The 8086-nt window shown below is 38.8% G+C and overlaps 1 long non-coding RNA gene across 1 annotated transcript; it reads right to left on the bottom strand.

The window, feature by feature from the left end:
• Positions 1-2909: 2909 nt before the first annotated feature.
• Positions 2910-7174, bottom strand: LOC308434659. Its single transcript, XR_013975489.1, has 3 exons — positions 6993-7174; positions 6686-6704; positions 2910-3272 (listed from the first exon to the last, which is right to left on the bottom strand). It is a non-coding gene; the product is annotated as an uncharacterized lncRNA (long non-coding RNA).
• Between the last annotated feature and the right edge of the window lie 912 nt (positions 7175-8086).

Consider the following 8086-nt stretch of genomic DNA (forward strand, 5'->3'; position numbering starts at 1 on the left):
AAAAGTTAATCCATAATAAGTACAAAATACAGGATAATACTTACCTGTGGTACAGGTTGGAAGAAGAAAATGAGCACAAAGATATTTGACACACAGCCTGTGAAAATGCAAGGTGGACTTACAGGTAGCTTTATTATCCTTCATTCTGTTTCTACTATTTCACCATGAAGCCTTCTAGACTTCTCAGTTCCACAGCCACCCCTCCATTTGAACCCCATTCATTAAGAGAGTGACTGATAAAAGATTCTTGCCCTAGCTCAAATGTTTCTTAGTCAGTAAAATTTTATTCATCTCAATAAAAAGTTTTCTGGCTATTGTTTCACAAACTTCATAAGTTATTCGGTATTTTTGGAGTCCCCAAGGGGAGGACTGGCAGTCCTTTACATAGTCACAGTTATTTTTGGTACATTTTAAATGTCTCTTAGCCTTGTCAAGTCTATGTGGTTGAGATGTGAAAGGTGGAACATTTGCCAGCTGTTGATCTCTGGAAGGTTATTTAGTATTTCTATTTCTCAATTTTTTTGTGGAATGTTTGTTACTTATACTGCTGATATCCTGATCCCTTGGTCTATGCCTTCATCTCTACTTGTCACTGATGTAGGATTCAGGATACAGTACTACCATGATCCAGGGGATGCTATTATCAGTGCACATACATAATATCCTATAACAACCTGGAATAAAAACATGCTTCCAGCAAGCCAGGACATCCATCATCCCGGGATCTGTCACCTGCAGGAGAATGTGAATATTCCAAATATTCTTATTAAAACAGATCATATCTTTATCTATATGAGATTTGCTTTTTATTTATTATTTTGTTAAGCCAGAGAACAAATAGATCAAGCTGCATGTAAACAAGACGAAAATTTATAGAATCCAACACTTTCCAAAAGCAATGCAGAATGAACCAGCTCTTCTTTGCTTTGTTGAATCTGACTGTGGACCACAGCATAATCAAATCATAAAATTCGGGCCTTCATTGTCTGCTATCCTTTAACCACAAATAATATCATTAAGTCATTTTAGTTTGTTGAGAACACAGACACTCATCTTGCCTGATGTCTGACCCTCTAAAGCTTTAGGTAAGTTAATTACTCTGTATACTCATATATTTCACAAAAGTTGAATACAGCATTTGAACTATCATTCTCTGAGTTCAGTCGAACTGAAACCCTTTCCCTGATTTCAAATGTTGTTCTTGCTTTATGAGTAAGCTAATATTCACTAGTGCTTTCTTTGATGGCTAAGTATTCAAAATTATATCAAATGTTTCCTTTCCTAGACCTTTGCTAGCATTAGCTCAAACCTACTTTTTATTTTGCCTTTGTGATATATCCACCTAAATATTTTCTTTGCTAACCTCAGCAACCTGACACAGTACATTACCTTTTGAGTCACTGTCCTTCTTTTCATTCCTAGCAATGTACTTTAAAAAAGGCTTTTGTTAGGCCACATTGGTTGTGGCTAGCTCTTCATTTTCTTTCATCTGTAACTTGTAAAGGACGGTGATTCAGTTGTGGGACTCCCTCTGTAGCAACTGCCTCCATCCGACTTCATTTTCCTTTCTTTTCTTTCCAGTGTGAGGTTTTCTGTCTTAAACAGCATGGAGTTCACTTGGAAAATTTGTGTGTGATTTCTTTTTATTTAGTTCTGACACCATACACCTGGTTGTTTATATCTTGCTCTACTGACTACCAAATCACTGGTAGTATTTGCATATATTCCGAATCATTTCTTATTTCTAGAGAGACAGTGGCTCAACCTTGTTCATTGCTGCTCCATTCATAACATTCAGATATTGGAAGCAACCTAGATATCCCTGAAAAGATGAATGGATAAAGAAAATATGGTGCATTGAAAAAATGGAATATAAATCAGCCATTAAATTGAAATAATGAAATTATCAGGTAAATGGGTGAAACTAGAGAAATCAACCTGAGTAAAGTAACCCAGACCCAAAAAGACAAATGTATGTATTTGTTTATATGTGTATATTAGCTGTTATTTTCATTTATATATGTTCCTATATATTTTTGCCTTCTAGTTCAGTGTTTTCACAGGATGCCTGAGTATTTAAACCAGCTGCTATATACCTCTTTATTTGTTTCTTTTGCTTTTTCTTGGTTTCTTTCCCTTATGTTTGTTTTGTGTTATTCCAATGTGGTTTTGTTTTAACTTATAGTGTTTTATTTTTTTATTATCCCTTAGAAGCCTCACAGAAACTGAGGCAGCATGGACCAGGACCTCTCCATGTATAGATTATGTCTTCCAGTTTAATGTTTTTATTCTGTTCCTATGTGTGTGAACAAGTGAGTCTCAGATTCTTGTGTCTTCTCTTGGGCTCTTTTCCTTCTGTTTGTCTTATCAAAGTCTGAGGTGTTAGATTTTTGTTTTATATTATCATATCTTATTATTATCTCTCAAAAGCCTGTTTGTTTTCTAGTGAGACACAGAAAGGAGGTGGATCAAAATGGAAAGGGAGGTAGGAAGGAACTGGGAGGAATACAAGAAAAGAAAACCATAATCAAGATACATTATGTGGGAAGATAAATCTGTTAGCAATAAAAGGGTTAAAGAAAAGTTAGTGCCCTGACAAAAGATCTTAAAGAAAGAGATAGGGATAGAAAGATGGAGAGATGGTGAGATAGAGAGACAGGGAGAGACAGAGAGAGAGAGAGAAGACAAAAAATCAAAGTGGATTGATATGGAGTCTTTAAAAGCATTTTCCAGGGAAAATAGCATTAGTCATTAGTCAATTATCTTGGCATTAGAATAGGATGTTTCTCAGTTTTAAAGATTAATTCAAACTAAATTCCAACAACAAAAAATGATAAAGCTTATCTTCTCCATAAATTCAGTTATAATTTATTTCAGTTATAGCACAGGGAGGACAGGAGGCTATTCATATGTCATTCTACACATGCTTTCTTTTTCTGCTTTCTTTCCTTCCTTTCTTCTTTCTTTGGTTTGTTCATTATTTCCATCTTTATTATTCATATGTATGTGTGTACCTGCTAAGCTGTATGCATGCCATGCCCATGGAGGCCAAGAGAGGGCATCAAATCCCCTGGAGCTAAAGTGATAGGCAGTTGTGAGCTGTTAGGACCAGGACCTGGATCCTCCACAGTCTTCAGCAGCGCAAGCCATCTCTTCAGTCCCCAACTAGAAAGTTCTGACACATTTTTAAATTTAGGCAATGAGTCTTCCTCAATATTGGCTCAAGTAGATGAAACGATAGCAGAAAATCTGCTCTCTGGGAAACCTGGGGTCTGGGGAAGAAAAGAAGACAAAAGCAACAATATGAGCAGTATAATAGTAAAATAATTATAGTGGTGAGTAGCCCTTCTTGCCTTGTGAGATGGTAAGAATTTGTACCTTCTGTGAACTGTTTTCTCAATCTTTGCAAAATCCCTAAAATTAAGTGCTACGTCCACTCATTGCGTGCACATAAGAAATAAGCAAACCCAAGGTTTGGAGAGGCTTTCACATCTTTCTAGGTCACATAGCCAATTGGTTTATAAGGCTGGGATTCAGTAAAATTCTCAGGCCAGAAAACAAATGCTTAGTTAACCCCCTGTCTTAAAAAGAGTAACCCAAAGAAAATGGGTAGCTGTATCTTAAGAAGCAATGGCAGATAACAAAGGGAAAGAAAATATATACTAAAAGAATTGGTTACTTTTACTTTTTCACAGCTCAGGGTAATGTTATTTTTTACCAAGTTACTGGCTTAACATTTAAGCATGTAAGGTTTATGTAAGAGTCCTGATGAACTAGAAATGTATGTACTATCTACCAAATGTATGTATATTCCACCAAAATGTTAATTTTATTTATATGTCTCTCATGCAAGTATTTTGTGTGGTCCACAGAAGCCTTTGGCTGTGTTCTTGCCTAATAAATTTCTGGTTTCTAAATTTCCTAATTCTCTCTCTTTCCATAAGACACACCTCTCTACTCTGCGCATCAGTCTAGTTTAGTTTCTATTCTGATTTCATAAGCTCAGTAGATGGCAAAAAAAAAAAAAAATCATTAAAACAGGAAATAGAAAAGTTCAATAATAAAGAAATAGGGAATTTTGACACTGAGGTATAGGTTGTATAAAAAGATTTTTAATTAATAAAAGTGGGTCTTTATGCACAGAAGCAAAACTTCCAAAGCAGAACACAGTTCTGGGGGAAAAAAAAGTAATTAAGGAAAGTATCAGCACCATATACTCAGGAAAGGAATTGTGTTGATGGTAAAAGAGATGGGAATCCTAAATAGGAAGGTACCTGTAGGCAGGCTGATTAAAAGGAAAGAATGAGTTAAGTTTATTGAACTTCGTTTGTAACAAACAAATGGTGTGATATACGGTGAGGACCTATACACTTTCTATCGTAGAAATATATCTCAGGACTGAGAAGGTCCTCAGTAAAGTACTTAGCTGGGATAGAAAGCTGAGTTCAATCCACAGCTCCCATGTAAAAGTCAAGTGTGATAGGGCATGTACTGGTAATTTTAGCACTGGGAAAGGAGAGGCAGAAGATCTGTGAGGATCAGTGGCCAGCCAGTAGAACTTATTTGATGAGTTACAAGTTGTGGTGGTTCAAAGATGCTTGGCTCATGGGAAGTGGCACTTTTAGGAGGTGTGGCCTTCTTGGAATAGGTATGGCCATGTTGGCAGAAGTGTCTCACCAAGTAGGCATGTTTTGAGGGCTCCTAGTGCTCATGCTGTGCCCAGTGTGGGAGAGTCAGTCTCCTGCTGATTGCCTTCAGATCACGATGTGTGACTCTCTCCACACAAGCAGGATGTCTGCCTGCACCCTGTCATGCTTCCACTATGATGATAATGGACTGAATCTTTGAAACTGTAGCCCATCCCCAATCAAATGTTTTCCTTTATGAGAGCTGCCCTAATCATTGTGTTTCTTCACAGCAATTAAACTACAACTAAGATAGAAGTCAAAGAGACACTGTCTCACTTTAATACACAACAAAGATATATGCACCACAATGTTCATAGCGGCTCTATTTATAATAGCCAGAAGCTGGAAGGAACCCAGATGTCCTTCAGAAGATGAATGGATACAAAAATTGTGGTACATATACACAATGGAATACTACTCAGCCACCAGAAACAATGACTTAACCAAATTCTTAAGAAAATGGCTGCATCTAGAGAATATCATCCTGAGTGAGATAACCCAGTCACAAAAGAACAGACATAATATGCAGTCACTGGTAGTGGGATGCTAACCCCAGAGGCTTGCACTCCCCCAGAAACAACTCACAGACTGTATGAAGTCCAAGAAATAAAGAAAACAAAAAAATATACATATATTTACAAAACAAGAAGACTTTGACTATTTCCATGTTGCGTTTTGTTTTGCATGTACTTTACGCTTATTGTAACTACTAGGTTTTCAATGCATAATGTCAAGCCCTTGAAAAAAATCAAGTACTGACTAAAAAAATATATTCATATGGTTTTATGTAAAAATTATTTCAATGTCTAAAAAAGCAATACTGACAAAAATGTATAAATTTAAGCAAAAAATGTTTAAAATCTGTACATTTATCTTTGTTTTGTAAAATAAAGTCGTTTAAAAAAAAAAAAAAAAAAAAAAAAAAGAGACTCTGTCTCAAAGAAGGTGGATAGAGTTCCCAAAGACAATAAGTGTTTTTGAAGATAACAACCAGGTCATCTCTTGGCCTCCATAAGTATATAAATAATCTTCTTCTTAAATAACAATAAGTAAAAATGCCATTAATTCTAAAATTAAGTACAATAAAATATGCCCAAAGCCCATTTCTTGTTATAGGTAGATGTTTCCTTCAAGAAACAGTGGGGGTTGGAGTTAGAGGTTCTTGCATATCTATGTCCCCTAGAATGGTTTCCATGGAAGGACACTGTGGGTAGATTTGGAGGTGAACAGAAAAATTGGCTAAAATGATGATATAGACCCAGTGTCTAGAACCAAAATTCAGAAATTCTATATTCCTATTTCACTCATCAATATGCTCTTTGCTACATGTTGTTGATGGTACCTAGGAAAAGCATTTTGGTTTTTAGCAACAACAACAAAAAGCCTAAAGAGAGAGTTATGTATATTTTTAAAATAAAAATTTCCTTTAGGTGGATATTGTAATGCTCCTCTCATGTTCACATCTTCATTGGGGAATACAAACAGATACTCAGTTTTTCTACCTGCTTTTACACTGACCCCATCCATTTCTCCCCCTCTTTCAGGTCCCTCCCCTCCTTCACCAAACATTTCAAAGCAACTTACAGTGTTTGTTATCTCCTTTTTTCACCTAAGAAAATATTTTAAAATAAGGCTCAGGGGCTATTTTGGAAAACCGGAAAGTGGATATTTACATAAAGTTACAAGTCGAAGGTGTATTATTTTCTTAGTTCACCTCTCATTTCTAAATTCTTGATAATGTAAACAGCCCAAATCACATGGGTTCGTGTCCCAAAAGGATACATATATATGAAGGTGGTCTTCTTTGGCCAGACATTCAGAACAAGGTTCTTAATCTTAAACATTATATAAATAGAAGAGATTTAATTACAAACCTAAAGAAATGTGTTACCGTTAATTGAATTCTCGCTACAGTTACCTTTACACACCAGTGTTAATAAAACTCCAGTTCAAAGTGGATGAGTTTGGGGAATTGAGATCGCTATTTATTTCCTTACCTGAGATGCCAAGATCATCCTGTCAGGAAAATAAAGAGCCCAATTAGGGGAGTGCTTGTTTGTGGCTATTGATCAACTTTACATAAACTGCTAAGATTTCTAAACAAAAACAACAGGTTCAGAGAGCACTGAGCAAGGTCAAGCGAGTGGGAAAGGATAAATCCCTTTTAGTGACGTGAAAGCATTTCACCTGTGGAGTAAAGGGCTCTTGCCCTTGGGAGCTGGGCTCCACCCCACCCCGGGGCCAACCAGCCTGCCCTCCCCGCCAAGCCTCTCAACCTTTCTGTTTGGCTTCTCTCGGTATTACCAAGCTATAAATTGCCCGGGAGCTTAGAGATAATCAGGTCACCGCTGCTCTCACGGGGAAAAGCTTCTTACTTCCGAGCAGAAGGGTTCAGCTAGGAAGAGAGAAGAAGGGAGAAAGCCCTTTAGTCCCCACCGTGCAGGCAAGGGGTTGAGAGCGATGGGGGCGGAGGCGAGCACAAGTCCAAGAAGGTGGAAAAAGCCAGTCTAACAAGGTCGCACTTGACCCAAGTCTCCAAACTTATTGGTCGCTGCACGGAAACTCCCTGGGCACTCCACTGCCTAGCAGCTGCAGCTGGGTGGAGCCTCGCTCCTCCACACCACCTATGGGATGGACCTTGCCTACAGCTCTGGCCCACCACACCCTTCCTGGGCGGTCTCCAGGCATCTAGCTGCCCTGATAGTAACCGAGCCTGGCTTCCTACTCGAGTTCAGACGGAATGATATAACTGGTCTCCCAAAGCAAGAAGGACCACCTCTATCTCAGTTGCTCCGCTTCCCCAACTCCGCCGTGTCAATGGCCAAAGACAAACTTCTGCCTCTCTCCCGTCCCAGTTCCCACCTTTTCAACCTAGAACTCACACAGATCGAAACTCAGAGGGTACTGTGGAAGTCTGGGCATGCTCAGTATCAAGGCAGGTTTTGACTGAAAGTTAAAAAAAAAAAAAAAAAAAGCTTTGTATTATGCTCGCTTCTTATCCAGTGCTTACTGAACAGGTTGAGGGCATCCCTGAGTCTACCCACCGGGTTTAGAAAATGTCTTTTAATGTTTCTCCTGGGGATCTGGTCTCTTCTTAGTTCACCCCACCCCCCGCCATGGTCCTAAACCTCTCTCCTCGGGTCCCTGTCCGCTGTGGGGATGGAGAGACACTAACAGTACTGGGCTGGGCTCCGTTGCCTGAGAGGATCCACCTATTATTAGTGCTCTCTGATTGGTTCTTCTGAGCAGCGTACCTTGGTTGGAACCAATCAACACCCGGGGCCAGGAGATGATGGGCGGCCGCCTCCTCACTGGAGGGATTCCTGGAGAAGCTGCAGTGTGGGGATGCTCTGACCGAGTTCAGCCCCCAGTGTCTTTCCTCCTCCTCCTCCTGCAGC

This window comes from Micromys minutus, assembly GCF_963924665.1.
Source record: "Micromys minutus genome assembly, chromosome: 22".
Taxonomy (NCBI): Eukaryota; Metazoa; Chordata; class Mammalia; order Rodentia; family Muridae; genus Micromys; species Micromys minutus.